Raw genomic sequence first — 15,683 nt, 5'->3', positions numbered from 1 at the left:
TAGCACCGAGGACCCCACAGGTGCTAGCGACGCCACTGCATCCGCCCGCCGCCCGTGACAGTGCGCTGGCTTTAAACTTTTTTTAAAATCAAACAACTGTTTATTGAAAATACACAATATACATCTGTCATCTGCTATAAATCCACATTTAGTAGAAAAATAAAATTTACATTACACATATCATCTTTTCGTATAAATTCTGTGTATACATTACATGTTTCCCATATGGTTCTTTAATAACATCCCCACCCCCCAACCTTAACTCCCTTCCACACCCCTTCCCCCCCTGCGCGTCCATGTCTCTATCCCTTGATATATCTCACTCCACTTTTATTGACCTCCCGATCCATAGTATTGTGCCCATTTACCCCATTGCTTATCATATTTATGAATCGCTCCACGTTTCATATAAATTCTTCGCTCCAAAGCCACCGTACAAGTAACATAACTCACTAGTTCAGAAACCTCCGGGGGATCCCCCTGCAGCCAGTATTTAGCAATCAATTTTCTTGCGTGATATAGTACTTTTTTAATGGATAACAGTTCAGCCCTATCTTCTTCCACCCCTCCCATGCAGCCCAGCAGGTATATCTTAGGATCCAGTGGGAATTCCCTGCCATATATCCGAGACACCATTTCTTTAATCTCTCCCCAGTATCCGTGCAGCCTCGGACAGCTCCAGAACATGTGTTTCAGATCTGCCCCATCCAATAAACATCTTTGACATTCCATTGTAGATCTAAGCCGCATTTGCCAGAGCACCTTAGGTGTTCTATATACTCTGTGTAGGAGAAAAAGTTGCGACCTCCTATGCTCCACACTAAGGGAGAGGACTTTCGGTGACTCTAATATTTCCCCCCACTCGTCCTCTGTCAATGTTCCCACATCTCTTTCCCATTTTGTTTTAACTTCTGCCATCGGATCTCCTAGAAATTTGAGAAGCAGCGTGCCATATACTAGAGATATAAGCCCTTTTGTGTCTCTTGCCCCCAGTATCTGTTCCACCACTCCCATACTGGAACAACCCATATCCAGCACCCTTGCCTGTGCTTGTGCCGCATGCCGCAGTTGAAGGTATTGATAAAATAACCTATGGGGGAGGCCAAACTCTTCCTGAAGCTGTGAGAAAGGTTTAAAAATTCCCTCATCATATAGCTGACTCACCATTCAAACTCCATTTTGCTCCCACTCCTGAAATCCCTCCAGTGTGCTAAACTCCCAAAGGTATGGATTGTTCCAGATGGGCATGTAATTAGAGCACCCCGTGACTCCCAGTATGGCCTTACATTCCCACCAAACCTTATGAAGCAATAACAAGGTAGGTTTTCCTCTCGCCTCCCTCTTCAATTTATGGGATTCCAAGGCCTCTAGCATACTCATGCGCTGCCCCAGGTAGAATAGCAGCTTCCCCCTGGAATCCCAATCCTCTCTATCTTTCCATCCTGCAAAGTGCTGCAACTGCGCCGCCAAGTAATATACCCACACATTTGGGATAGCCAACCCACCTTGCTCCTTTGGTAACTGCAATTTTTCCATTTTAATTCGAGGAATCCCCCTTTTCCACACCAAGTCCCTGAACAGGTTATGAATCCTCCTGAACCAATACTTAGTCAACCACACTGGAGCGTTATGCACCACATAAAGGATCTGGGGCATTAAAATCATTTTAATTAAATTCGCTCGTCCCAGTGCTGAGAGCGGTAACTTCAACCAAATTTTTGATCTATCTCGGATTTTCTCCAATAGGGGTTTCACATTTAGGGCAACAAAGTCCTGCACCTTTGCCGAAACTGTAATCCCCAGGTACTTAAATTCCTTCACACAGGGTATATTCACCCCTCTCACCACCACCGGCAGACTCAGAGGGGTAAGCGGCAGTAGCACTGACTTATTCCAGTTGATTCTCAACCCCGAGAATTTACCAAAGCTTTCCAGCACATTCATAACTGCCGGCAACGACCGGCAGTCCCCTTAAAAACAACAAAACATCATCCGCATATAAGGCTATACGTTCCTCTAAGTCCCCATACCGAAATCCTTCAATATCCGGATGCTGCCTCACAACATTCGCTAAGGGCTCAATTGCTAAAGCAAATAACAACGGGGATAACGGGCATCCCTGACGCGTCCCCCTTTCCAGAGCAAAGATCTCAGACATCCTTCCATTAGCTCGAATTCTTGCCATTGGCTGTTTGTATAACAGTCGTACCCAGGTAATAAAGTTGTTCCCGAACCCCATGCGTTCCATCACCGCCCACATATACCCCCACTCTACACTATCAAAAGCTTTAGCAGCATCTAGGGATAACACTGCTCTAGACCGAGCATCTTCAGTATCTGCCTGAATATTCAGGAATAGCCTTCTCAGATTAACTGCCGTAGATTTTGATGGCATAAACCCCGACTGGTCTGGGCCAACAATGGTGGTCACTACTTTCGTCAGCCTATTAGCAAGAATTTTTGCAAGAATTTTAACATCTGAGGTCAACAGGGAGATTGGCCGATAAGATTCAGGCATAGTCTTGTCTTTCCCCTCCTTAGGAATAACTACTATGGCAGCCTCAGACATTGACCGGGGCAGACACCCCCTATCAAAACCATCCTGAAACACTGTCAATAACTCTGGCAAAAGTACATCACCGCAGGTTTTATACAGCTCCACTGGTATGCCATCTAGCCCTGGTGCCTTTTCATTTGCCATTGAACTCACCGCTTGTTGTATTTCCTCCAGAGTTAGTGGTGCCTCCAGCCCCTCCCTATCCTCTGCCTTCAGTGTGACCCATGTCATACCCTCTAAATAGTCTGCCAATAGCGCTCCCGTATAGTCAACTTTAGAGCTATATAGTTCAGTATAGTAAGATTTCAACACCTTCAGCACACTTCCTGTGTCTTTGGCCACCCCCCCTTTCCCGTCCTGTAAGCAATGAACAAACGTACTATCTAGACGAGGCTGGACGCAGCCTGCAGGGCTTAGGAGGGAAGCCTCCATGACAGCCCTAGGAGGGAAAGGGTTAACTTTGTAGGGAAAGTTAGAGGTGGAGGAGGGACAGGGAGGAGTTAGGGGGCCGTTACGGAGCTTCCCGCTGTTTTTCGGCAGTGAGCCGGAAGCAGCGGGAGAAGTAACACTCACACAAGTAAGCTCCCGTTGCCCCGCTCTGTACTGCATGTCTGAGGCTGAGATTCTTGCGCGGCTGCGTGCCGCTGCTGTGCACCACGGTCCCGGTTGGTTGGAGGAGACCGTGGCTGCACTTACAATGATCCCCGACGCTGATTCGCCACGTCAGGCACGGCATATGAGGTCTGTTGCAGTGGGGGACAGGCTCCCCTCCCCCGGCCCCCTTCCTGGCAGTAATATGGCGGCGGGGGGGGGAGTCTACAACACCCGCTCCTGCTCAGAGGAGGCAGAGAGCGTCGCCGGGGGTGACGGCGACTCAGGCCGGGTCTGCCCGTCGCTCCCGGCGGTCCCGACCTCCAGAACGCCTCAGCCCTGAGGTGGTCCCGCGGACACGGCGTCGCAGGGGGAGCCCTAATATGGACGCTGCAGGCCAGGCAGCTGGGAGGACCGTCCCTTCCCAGGCCCTGCGTCCTGGCAGGAATCCCAGGCCGCGACGGGGTCCGGCGGTTCTCAGGGAGTCGCAGGCCGGGCTCCCTGTCACCCCCCCCATCAGATGCAAGATCGGGAAGACTGGTTACGGCCGCCCCGCCTGGTGATGCTCCGGCCAGGGGGCAGGCTTCATCAGGATCGTCGAGACGGACGCCTAGACCTGCAGCGACGTCGAGGCAACAGGTCCGGTCGGAAGTTTGGATCCCAGCGGTCGGGCGGCAGGTTGCCGGCCCATCTGCCAGCGCGTCATCATCCCCGGTTCGGAGATGTCGGTGGGATGGCCAGTCGTCGGCGAGAGAGGAGCTGGAAGACGGTGAAATAGACGTGTATCGGCGAGGGCAGGATGGTCCGGCTGACGGGAACACAGCGCCTGTGCAGCCCGGTGAGTGCATAACTCCATCTTTGTCGTATCCAGCGATTTTTATGTCGGGTGTCGGCAGGGGGGCTGCTAGCGTCGCATCGGTGGCCGGTAGTGGCGCGGGCGGGCGCGACGGCGCGGGTCTAGCGGACTTGGTGGGTTGCTTGCGGGAGCTGGTCGGGCGTCTAGATAGGGCGGCGGCGCCAGTAGTTACGGAGGTGTCCCCGGCGGTAGTTTGGGAAGGCCCCAGGGAAGTGGGACTGTTACAGGCGCGTCCCGTAATGGCGGCTACGGAGGCGGTCGCGGTGTCGGTACAGACCGAGGCCCAAAAAGACGGCGATCGGGTGCGTATTGATGATCGTGCTCGCGGGGAGGTGTATGTTTGCTTTGAAGGTCCGTTGGGGGCGCACTTAAAGCAGGAGGTGCGTGAGCGTATTTGGAAGGACGAATACGTTGAGATTTTTTCTCTTCTGCCGCTTGCTAAATTCAATTTGGATAGGAGCAAGCGGGATGAGAGCAAGAAGGACGAGGAGGAGCGTCGGCGGTATAGGCTTATCCCGCAGACGTTCGTTAATTGGTCGCAGGCGTTCGCCATCTTAGCCAGTGTAATAGGAGAAAAGGCGCCGGAAAATTGTTCGGCGTTGTTTTGTTATTTTGACGCCATTGGGGAGGCTCATCGGGTGTACGGGGGGCAGGCTTGGCTCAGATACGATGAGCAATTCCGTCAGCGTAAAGCGGTTCGGCCGGCAATTCAGTGGGACCAGAAGGATATTGCTCTCTGGTTAAGGGTCACGGCTCCGGTTAGGCAGCCCTTTCCCGGGAGCGTTGGCCAAGGGGGCCAGTCCAGTCAGGTCGGACAGGGCGGTGGGGCAAAGTTGGGATTCTGCTGGCAATTCAACGATGGCCAGTGTAAGTTTGGGGCCACGTGCAAGTTCAAGCACGTGTGTTCGGAGTGTAATGGTGCATCCCATGGGGCGGCAAAATGTATGCGAAAAAAGAGGTCAGGGAACCAGTCCTCCTCGGCTGGTCAAGGGGTTGTCACCGGTGAGGGTGGAAAGGATGGCCCCCTATCTAAATGAGTATCCGGATAGGGCTGCGGCGAAGTTGCTTTACGAAGGGTTTAGTGTTGGTTTTATTATTCCTCCGCCTCCTTATGAGGTCCCGGTTACGCGGAGGAACCTTAAATCGGCCTACTTGCATGCTGAGGTCGTGTCAAAAAAGTTGTTTAAAGAAGTTTCGTTAGGCCGCATGGCGGGGCCTTTTATTGATCCGCCCATAAAGGATTTAGTCGTGTCCCCATTGGGTATTGTTCCAAAGCGCGAGCCCCAAAAATTCCGGTTGATTCAGCACTTATCGTTTCCCAAGGGTTTGTCGGTAAATGACGGGATTGATCATGAGTTGTGCTCCGTAGTGTATACCTCATTCGATAAAGCGGTGGGGTTAGTTCGTGCTGCGGGTCCAGGCGTGCTGCTCGCAAAAACCGACATCGAGGCGGCGTTCAGGTTGTTGCCAGTTCATCCAGAAAGCCAACGGCTGTTGGGTTGTTTTTGGAATGGGGCTTTTTACGTGGATCGGTGCCTTCCGATGGGGTGTTCCCTTTCTTGCGCGTACTTCGAGGCTTTTAGTAGCTTCGTGGAGTGGGTGACGAAGGGTGTAGCCGGGGTCGATTCGTTGATACATTACTTAGACGATTTCTTGTGCGTCGGCCCGGGGGGTTTGCCCGTTTGCGGTAATCTGCTTCACGCACTGCAGAAGGTTGCGAGGGATTTTGGGATCCCTTTGGCGCCAGAAAAGACTGAGGGCCCGGTAACGACGATTTGTTTTTTGGGAATTGAGATAGATTCGGTGGCTATGGAGTGTCGTCTTCCGATGGATAAGTTGGGGGCTTTGAGTCAGGAGGTACGTCGGGCTTGCAAGTTAAAGAAAATTACGCTGCGGGAGATTCAGTCGTTGCTGGGGAAGTTGAATTTCGCCTGCCGGATTATGCCAATGGGGAGGGTGTTCGGTAGACGGTTGGCGGCGGCTACGGCGGGAGTGCGTGCGGCACATCACTTCGTACGGCTCAAGGAGGAGCATCGGGCTGATTTGCAGGTATGGGATGACTTCTTGGGCCAGTATAACGGTCGGTCGCTATGGATGGCTCCAGCGCAGGATACGAGTGATTTGAATATTTTTACGGATGCAGCTGGAGCGGGCGGTTTTGGAGCTTATGGGGGGGGTCCGTGGTGCGCGGGTCAATGGCCGGCTAGCTGGGTGTCCAGTGGACTCACGCGGAATCTGGCCCTGCTCGAGCTGTTCCCCATCGTGGTTGCGGCGACCATCTGGGGGGACAGGCTCAGGGATAAGAAGGTTCGTTTTTACTGCGACAACATGGGGGTGGTGCTGGCCATTAACAACATCACGGCGTCCTCTCCTCCGGTAATTCAGTTGTTGCGACATTTAGTGTTGGTGTGCTTGTCATTGAACGCGTGGGTGGTGGCGGTGCACGTGCCGGGGGTACGGAATTGTATCGCTGATGCTCTTTCTCGCTCGCAGTGGGACCGGTTTCGGCAATTGGCACCGGGAGCGGAACGTCTCGGTTTGGTCTGCCCGGAACATCTTTGGGATCTGGTCTCGGTCCCGTAGAACGATTGGTGAAAAGGTCTTTGGCGCGCTCAACGTGGAGTGCTTATTCTGCTTGCTGGAGGCAGTGGGAGGAGTGGGTAAGAGAGTTGGGTGACGTCAACACGGATAGAGACAGGTTGGTGGCACTTTTGTACTGGTTAGGGGACGCCTGGGAGGCGGGGTTTTCATTGGCAAAGGTTAACCGTTTCATGTCGGCGGTGGCGTTTGGTTTCAAGTTACGGGGCTTTAGGGATGTGTCTAAGGAATTCTTAGTGGGGCAGGCTTTGAAGGGTTTGCGCCGAGGTAGGGTCGAGGCGGATCGTAGAAGGCCTGTGTCGTTTTCTCTGCTGAGCTCTTTGGGCGGATCATTAGCATCGGTCTGTCGTTCTTCGGCCGAGATGAGGTTGTTTCGGTTAGCTTTTTCTTTGGCGTTCTTTGGGGCATTTAGAATCGGCGAGTTGGTTTCGCCGAGTACCAAGCAAGCTGGGGGGTTGAGACTGAGAGACGTGAGCCTATATACAGATCGGTTGGAGGTATGGTTGCGTCGGTCAAAAACTGACCAATTAGGAAAGGGGAAGCTGATAGTGTTGTTCGCTCTCCCGGGTTCGGCTATGTGCCCGGTGGCGTGCAGGCAGGGTTTTAAGCCACAAGTGGGGTCTCCGGAGTTGCCATTGCTATGTCACGAGGACGGGTTATTTTTGTCTAGATTTCAATTTAGAGCTGTATTCAAAAAATGCTTGGCGGCGGTCGGTGTTGCGGCGGACGCGTACTCATCTCATTCCTTCAGGATTGGCGCAGCAACGGAAGCAGGGCGCTGGGGGTTGGATGATGAGGGGGTGCGGCGCATCGGTCGTTGGGAGTCCAACAGATTTAGGTCTTATGTCCGCCCCCATCTGTTATGAGTTTTGCCGTTTGCACTTATAAGAATGTTTTGTGTGGTGGTATTTAACTTGCTTTTCCGTTTCAGATCCGCCTCCGTGTTTGGTGTGGTTGCTGGGCCACTCTTACGTGCATTGGGGGGCTTTGAGGGCGGACGTCCGCCCGGACGGTCGCCAGTTGCGCATTCCGCGACAGGATGCGGTTTTGCATTGGCTGGGATTTAGAGGTATGTCGTGGAGTAGGGTGTTAGCGGAATTCCAGACATATGCCCGGCTTGATAGGGTCCCGGAGATCTTGGTCTTGCACGTGGGTGGGAACGATTTGGGTGTCCGCCCTTTTCGTGAGTTGGTGCGGGATATTAAACACGATATGTTGTGTTTGTGGGTTTCTTATCCCAGGTTGGTAATTGTGTGGTCGGACATTGTCCCAAGAAAACATTGGCGGCTGGCTAGGTCAGTGGAAAGAGTCAATAAGGCTCGCATTAAGGTTAATCGCGCGGTGTCCCGATTTGTAGCCAAAAACGGGGGCATTTGTGTTCGGCACAGGGACTTGGAGTCAGGAGTGGGGAACTACTGGAGGAGCGATGGGGTTCATTTGACCGAGGTTGGGATTGATCTGTGGAGCTTGGCAATAGCAGAAGGAATTGAAAGGGCGGTGGTGGTGTGGCGGAACTCACAGGCTTAAGGTGGTCAAGGCCTGTTTCGCTGTGGCGGGGGGAGTCCTTGAGGCCAGTCAGTACAAAATTGGTGGGGGGGTCGCATCGGGGGTATGCGTCCCCCAAAAAAGGTACATGGTTGAAGACTTCATCGGGTGTTATCCCTTTGAAGTGGTCTTCTGGTGGAAGGTATATCACTCGAAGGCTTCATCGGGTGTTATCCCTTTGAAGTGGACTTCTAGTGGTCGGTATAGCACTTGAAGGCTTCATCGGGTGTTATCCCCTTGAAGTGGACTTCTGGTGGTTGGAGCCATCTGCAGAGGTGAGCGGTGCCTCCGAGCTGGTTTACGGCTGGAGGTAATTGGTGGTTTGCAGATGGCTAACTCGAGGTGTGTAAAAAAAGGAATATCTAAAATGGCTTCAAGGACTGCCCCTGCTCGGTCTAATGTTAACGTTAAATTGTTATTTATGATTCTGACCCATGTTGGGTCATGTGAATTATTAGGAGGAATTCTCTGGTGGATTCCTAATTAGTTATCCGAATGTTTCGGATTTAATTTGGTTTTAAAACTGTGAAATTAATAAAACGGCTGCTGTGGCCATTTCACATCCAACCTCGGTGTCACGTGTCTTTTTCCTAAAGGTGGGGGTGAAGGGATTGGTAGGGATAAGGGAAGGTGCACTAACACACGACTCTACTTAGGCAGGTCAAGACGAGGCTGGACGCAGCCTGCAGGGCTTAGGAGGGAAGCCTCCATGACAGCCCTAGGAGGGAAAGGGTTAACTTTGTAGGGAAAGTTAGAGGTGGAGGAGGGACAGGGAGGAGTTAGGGGGCCGTTACGGAGCTTCCCGCTGTTTTTCGGCAGTGAGCCGGAAGCAGCGGGAGAAGTAACACTCACACAAGTAAGCTCCCACCCTCCCTCCCATTTGGTGTTATCCCTTGTGGTCTTTATTAAGTCTGTTTATGAGTGTGGCAATTTTATTGTGTGCTTATTTAACATGTTTTTTTTTTTTTCTTTTCGTTCGGAGTAGGTCCTGGTGTCATGGCAGCTGGCGGGGGGAGTCCTTGAGGCCAGTCAGTACAAAATTGGTGGGGGGGTCGCATCGGGGGTATGCGTCCCCCAAAAAAGGTACATGGTTGAAGACTTCATCGGGTGTTATCCCTTTGAAGTGGTCTTCTGGTGGAAGGTATATCACTCGAAGGCTTCATCGGGTGTTATCCCTTTGAAGTGGACTTCTAGTGGTCGGTATAGCACTTGAGGGCTTCATCGGGTGTTATCCCCTTGAAGTGGACTTCTGGTGGTTGGAGCCATCTGCAGAGGTGAGCGGTGCCTCCGAGCTGGTTTACGGCTGGAGGTAATTGGTGGTTTGCAGATGGCTAACTCGAGGTGTGTAAAAAAAGGAATATCTAAAATGGCTTCAAGGACTGCCCCTGCTCGGTCTAATGTTAACGTTAAATTGTTATTTATGATTCTGACCCATGTTGGGTCATGTGAATTATTAGGAGGAATTCTCTGGTGGATTCCTAATTAGTTATCCGAATGTTTCGGATTTAATTTGGTTTTAAAACTGTGAAATTAATAAAACGGCTGCTGTGGCCATTTCACATCCAACCTCGGTGTCACGTGTCTTTTTCCTAAAGGTGGGGGTGAAGGGATTGGTAGGGATAAGGGAAGGAGCACTAACACACGACTCTACTTAGGCAGGTCATGTGCAGGCCTAGCTATAGTGGCCAATAATCTACCTGTCATTTCCCCCTCCTCATAATATTTCTGTTGCATAAAAAGTCGTTTATTAGCCGCCTGTTCCATCACATGTTCCCTCAATAGTTTCTGGGCATTCTTCCACTGAGCAAGCGTATCTGCCGTGCAATGTGTAACATGACTCTCTTCTGTTAGTGTTACCCTATTTGACAATTCCACACCCATTTGTTTAGTCCTATTCTTAATGGCCGTAATCTCTCGTATATATACCCCTCTAATATACGCCTTCATCGCATCCCACAAGACGTCTACAGGCACCGTGCCAGAATTAAATTCAAAATATTCCTGTAAACTCGAGGCTATTTTTTCCCCCCCTACCAATTGAATCCAGAACGGATTTAGCCGCCAATGCATTCTAAGTCCTCCCTCCTGAGGACTGGTTTTGACTTTCACTAGCATTGGAGAGTGATCCGACAGCGAGCGCGGCAAGTATTCCACCTCTTCAACACACATAACTCCCAGACTATTACTGAATATCAAATCCAACCTGGACAGTGACCCATATGTAGAAGAGACACAGGAATATTGCACAGTAGATGGCCATTTAGCTCGCCACACATCCGTAAACCCCACCTCCGTCATATATTTTCCAAACAATGTCAACCCGGCTTCCATTCCCCCTCCATTCCCCAGGAACTTATCACGCGCCTTATCCATTATATTGTTAAAGTCCCCCATTAGTATAGTGGGGACCATCGGCCAACCAGCCAATTTCTCTAACACTTCCCGTATGGGGACCACAGAGTATGGGGAGGCACATACAGTATCACTATAATACATTCCCAGTTAAAAAGTTTACAGTGTACCCCTACATATCTACCTTCCTGATCACTGAATGAGTCCAGGCAACTAAACGGCAGGCTCCGATGTACCAAGAGACTAACCCCTCTTGAGTATGTGGAATAAAAGGAGTGGAAACTGTGCCTAATCCAGGTTCTATGCGCCTGATGAGCCGTGTCTTTGGTCAGCTGAGTCTCTTGCAATCCCATCACCCCAGCAGACTGTCTTTTCAATGAATCAAAAATAGCCCTGCGTTTTGTAGCCTCCCCCATACCCCTGACATTCCAGGACATAAAATTTACCCTTCCTCCCATCTAATCAAGGCTTGGATTTGACATTGAGATATACCATATAGTACAATACACTTCTGAATACGGCACGCTTTAACCTCCCACCCCCCCCCCCCCCCGCAACACATCCCCTTCCCCCCTGTTATATCCCTCAACTCCCCACCTTGCCATAAACTTACCCTCCTAAGAGGGCCAGGGCAGGCGAAGAATCAGGACATTTCAGCACCTTATTCACAATGTATAAATACATATAAAATATTCTATGCATTGTACTTCAGAAGCTCCGATCCTCCCGCCACCAGAATACAGCATATACATGTTATCTTCACATTTCAAGTAATCATATCACGGTCAACCTTCCAGTATTCCCCCCCCCCCCTTCCTTCCCCATTTCTAAAAGAAAAGGATTTCAACTCCCCTCCAACAATTCAGCATTTCAACGCACACCCGCATTTCTGTCTCCTCTCCCCCCACCAGCAACAGTCCCATCAGGAACCTTCCATCTCAGGTGCGCGCAGCAGCTTCTTCCCTCTCCTGACGAAGACGATCCTCATGGCTGTCCAGCCATCTGAGCACATCTTTTGGGTTTTCAAAGAATTGGACAGTCCCCAGCGCCACCACCCGCAGCTTCGCTGGATATAACATGGAGTATTGGACTCGAAGACTCCTCAGCCGTTTTTTTATATCTAGGAACTGCAGTCGTCGCTTCTGAATCTCAGCTGAGAAATCTGGATAAAAGGAGATTTTCGCCCCGTTCACACGAATATCTTGGCGTTCCCGGGCTTGCCTAAGAATCAGATCTCGGTCTTTGTAATGGAGCAATTTCACCAAAACTGGCCTGGGCGGTCTTCCAGGTGGGCCAGGTCGAGTGGGAACTCTATGTGCTCTTTCCACTGCAAACAATGGCGTCAAGGATTCTTTGGCAAACACTTCTAGCAGCCATTTTTCAAAATAAGAATCTGGATGGGCCCCTTCCACTTTCTCCGGGATCCCCACCATCCTCACATTATTTCGGCGCAAACGATTCTCCAAGTCGTCCGTTTTGGACAAAAGTTAATTTACATCCACAGCCGTTGCATTCACATCTCTCCGCATGGGCAGCATTCTGTCTTCCAGCTCACTGACCCGACCCTCCACCGCCGTTGTACGTTCAGACACCTTCTGCAGGTCATGTCGTATAATAGAAATGTCCTCTTTGATCCCCCCCACCTGACAGGTAAGTTTGGCTAGAGTAGAATTGCACTGGCTTAACGCCAAAAAAACGTCTGCCAAGGTAGATCCAGGCACTGCCTTGTCATGTATGACTCCTTCCGATCCGTCTGTGTGGTTATCCGGCACCCCTTCTCCATTTTCCTCCTCATCCGACTCCATCTGCGTCCTCAGTGGCTCAAACCGGGACCCGGAGCCTGAACCCTCCGCCATCCTCTCCCTACTACTCATCTGCCCTCTGATTACAGCAGGCTTCGTAGGTGTGTGCCGGGCAAAGCGCTCTAACCTCGATGCTGCCGCCCCTCTCACATCTCTGCGCTCCGTGAAGGAGCCCGCGTCGGCGCCATCTTGCTTCTTCAGCTCCTCGTCCTCTGCCGCCTTTGACTTCCGGGATCGGGTCATTATGAGTGTCGGTTTTGTTCCGAAATATCGTCCCCGGGTTCTCCACCACTTCTCCTCTCGTGTTAAGTGGTTCACCGTGCAAATTAACAACTGCAGGATATAGTTTAAGGATAATGGCAGCGGGAGCTCCGGATCCTGCTTCTTCTCACATGCGCTGCTAGGCCACGCCCCCCTGGCTTTAAACTTTAGTGAGCAGGCGGGCCGTGGAAGGTGTGCGGCCGCACAGCCATGCACCTTATAGGGGACACTGGCTGTCACCTCTCCTGACATGTCTGTTTTAATAAATGATTGTGTTTCCCATTTAATAACAATTCTGGAGAGTCTATTCTTAAAACTCTATGTTGTATCGTTCCTCAGTTATTCCTCCTGGAAATATATGAATAAATTGACAAGTGGGTGTTACCGTTACCCTACATAGTCTCACTCTGTCAGCGCTGATTGGACAGTCAGTCTGTGTAGGGACACACCCCCAACACCCAGCTGTCAATTTATTCATAAATTTGTAGGAGGAATAACAGAGGAACGGTACAACGTAGAGTTCTAGGAAAATATGCTCCAGAATTGTTATTTCATGGGAATACAATTATTTACTAAAATAAACATGTCAGGAGAGCGGACGGATCCTCTTGAATATTTTCCTAAAGTTAGTCAAGATAAAACTAGACCAGACAAGCAGAAACTGTGCCAAATAAAGCACGCTATGTGATAAAATTGTCAGATCTTGCAAAACATGTTAAACACTTTTCTCTTCTTTATGCAAATATTTTGCGCCCAAATTAAAGGAACACGCCATTAAGTTTGAAGCATTTTACGACACTGTAAGGGAGGATTTACACGAACGTCCGTGATTTTCACGCGCGTCGCACGGACCTATGCTAGTCTATGGGACCGTGCAGACAGTCCGCGATTTTCACGCAGCGTGTGACCGCTGCGTGAAAGCACGACATGTCCTATATTTGTGCGCTGTTCGCACATCACGCACCCATTGAAGTCAATGGATGTGTGAAAATCCCGCGCAGCACACGGACGCGCGTGGGACGCGCGTGATTTGCGCAACAGCAGTAAGAAGTATGATTGGAAACAGAAAAGCACCATGTGCTTTTCGGTTTACAAACATACAAACAGAGTGTCATAATGATGGCGGCTGCGCGAAAAGCACGCAGCCGCGCATCATATGGTGGTGACACACGGAGCTGTTAAGTGCCTTTTGTTTTTTGCGCGCGCAAAACGCACACGCTCGTGTAAATCCGCCCTAAAAGTTATCAGGCAAAGGTGTGGCGTTGAGTACTGATAGGTCAGACTAGCCAAGGGTTGCAGACTCCGTCAGATTTGACAGGGAAAATAATTCTGCATGCAAATCTATTTTTTTTCGGAACTCCCGAAGGACTCCATTGTAAGTCAATAGTATCCACCAGGCGCCGGTGTTAGTCTTGTGCACCGGCGGATCCAGCACAGTGTTGTGATTTTTTGCTATGAATGGTAGCCACAACGTAAGTGTGAACATAGCCTTAGACCGAGAACTACAATCAGTTGTCAACACAGGAGTAGGGTGATCTGTGGGAGACTAAAGGTCATTTTACACTGGCCAATTATCGGGCAAACGAGTGTTCAAAGAGGCCCGTTCCCGATAATTGCCCTGTGTAAACACGGCAGCGATCAGTAGATGAACGAGCAATACTTTCATCAGCTGATCGTATCGTATTAAATGTGTAAAGTATTATCGTTGTTGGCATCGCATCACCCTGTGTAAGCAGAGAGAGATGCGCTGCCCACATGATAGAAATGTACGGGGAAGAGCGATCGTAGTAACGAGCGATCAACCCCAGACAAAGCTCCTTGTGAAAGGAGCAAACGAGCGCAGATCAACGAGCTGTCTAGTTGATCAGCGCTCGCTTACACGACCCAGGACGGGCATAGAAAAGGCCCTTTTACACCAGCCGATAAGCGGCCGGTGCAGCCAAGAGACATCGTTGATCGGCGCTCCTTTGCTCTTTTCACACGGAGCTATAGATGGGGACGAGCGGTCGTTACTCCGATCACTCGTCCCGATCCATTATTATCATGTCAGCAGCGCGTCAGAGAGAGGTGCTGCCGACAACGATAATCTTTTTAACTTTTTTAAAACGATACGATCAGCAGACGTTCATCTGCTGATTGTTCCCCTATTTACACAGGGCAATTATCAGGAACGAGCGTATATGAACACTTGTCCGCACGATAATCTGCAGGTGTAAAACCCCCTTGAGAGGACCTTAACTCTGCAGGAAGAGATAAGCAGTGTTTATCTAATGCCACTTATCTCTATATAATCGTCAGGTTCTGACGTCCGAATATGGCTTTTATGGAAATGTATTATATTGAAATGATGCTGCCTAGGGCAACCTTATTGAATTAAAGAAAAATTCGGAATTGTTTTTTTAAGCTATGAATTTCAGGTTAATCATTCTTTATCAACTCCAACGATTATTATTACTAGTATTAGCAGTATTTATTATTATTATTATTACTACTATTATGATTATTACTATTATTAGTAGTATTTTTTATTATTATTATTATTATTATTATTATTATTATTAGTATTAGTTTAATTTTACTACTATTTTTTGTATTTTAATATTATTATTAGTATTTTTTTATTATTATTATTACTATTATTATTATTATTACTATGATTAGTAGTATTTATTATTATTATTATTATTATTATTATTATTATTATTATTACTACTATTATGATTATTAGTATTAGTTTAATTTTACTATTATTTTTAGTATTTTAATATTATTATTAGTAGTAGTTTTGTTTATTATCATTATTATTATTATTATTATTACCATTATTATTATTTAATTATTTATTATTATTAGTAGTATTAATTCATTATTATTACTATTATAAGTAGTACTATTGGTATTATTGTTTTATTAGTATTATTAATATTATTTTATTATTATTACTATTATTAGTAGTATTATTATTGTTTCTTACTATAAGTATTATTTCATTATTAGTACTATTATTATTATTACTATTATTATTATTATTATTATTACTATTATTATTATCATACATATTTCTGTAGATATCTTCCTTGATGGGAACATCTAAACAGTTCTATTCAGTGATTGTGATTCA

At 48.7% G+C, this 15,683-nt stretch overlaps 1 protein-coding gene across 1 annotated transcript in view; it reads left to right on the top strand.

Annotated features, from left to right (window-relative positions):
- The window catches only part of USH2A (usherin), a 593,484-nt gene that overhangs the window by 413,046 nt on the left and 164,755 nt on the right, over nucleotides 1–15,683 (top strand). The window lies entirely within an intron of this gene.

The sequence above is a fragment of the Rhinoderma darwinii genome, chromosome 4 (genome assembly GCF_050947455.1).
Source record: "Rhinoderma darwinii isolate aRhiDar2 chromosome 4, aRhiDar2.hap1, whole genome shotgun sequence".
In the NCBI taxonomy this organism is placed as follows: Eukaryota; Metazoa; Chordata; class Amphibia; order Anura; family Rhinodermatidae; genus Rhinoderma; species Rhinoderma darwinii.
The sequence above is the reverse complement of the archived record's forward strand: the minus strand, read 5'-3'. Positions and strand labels throughout refer to the sequence as shown.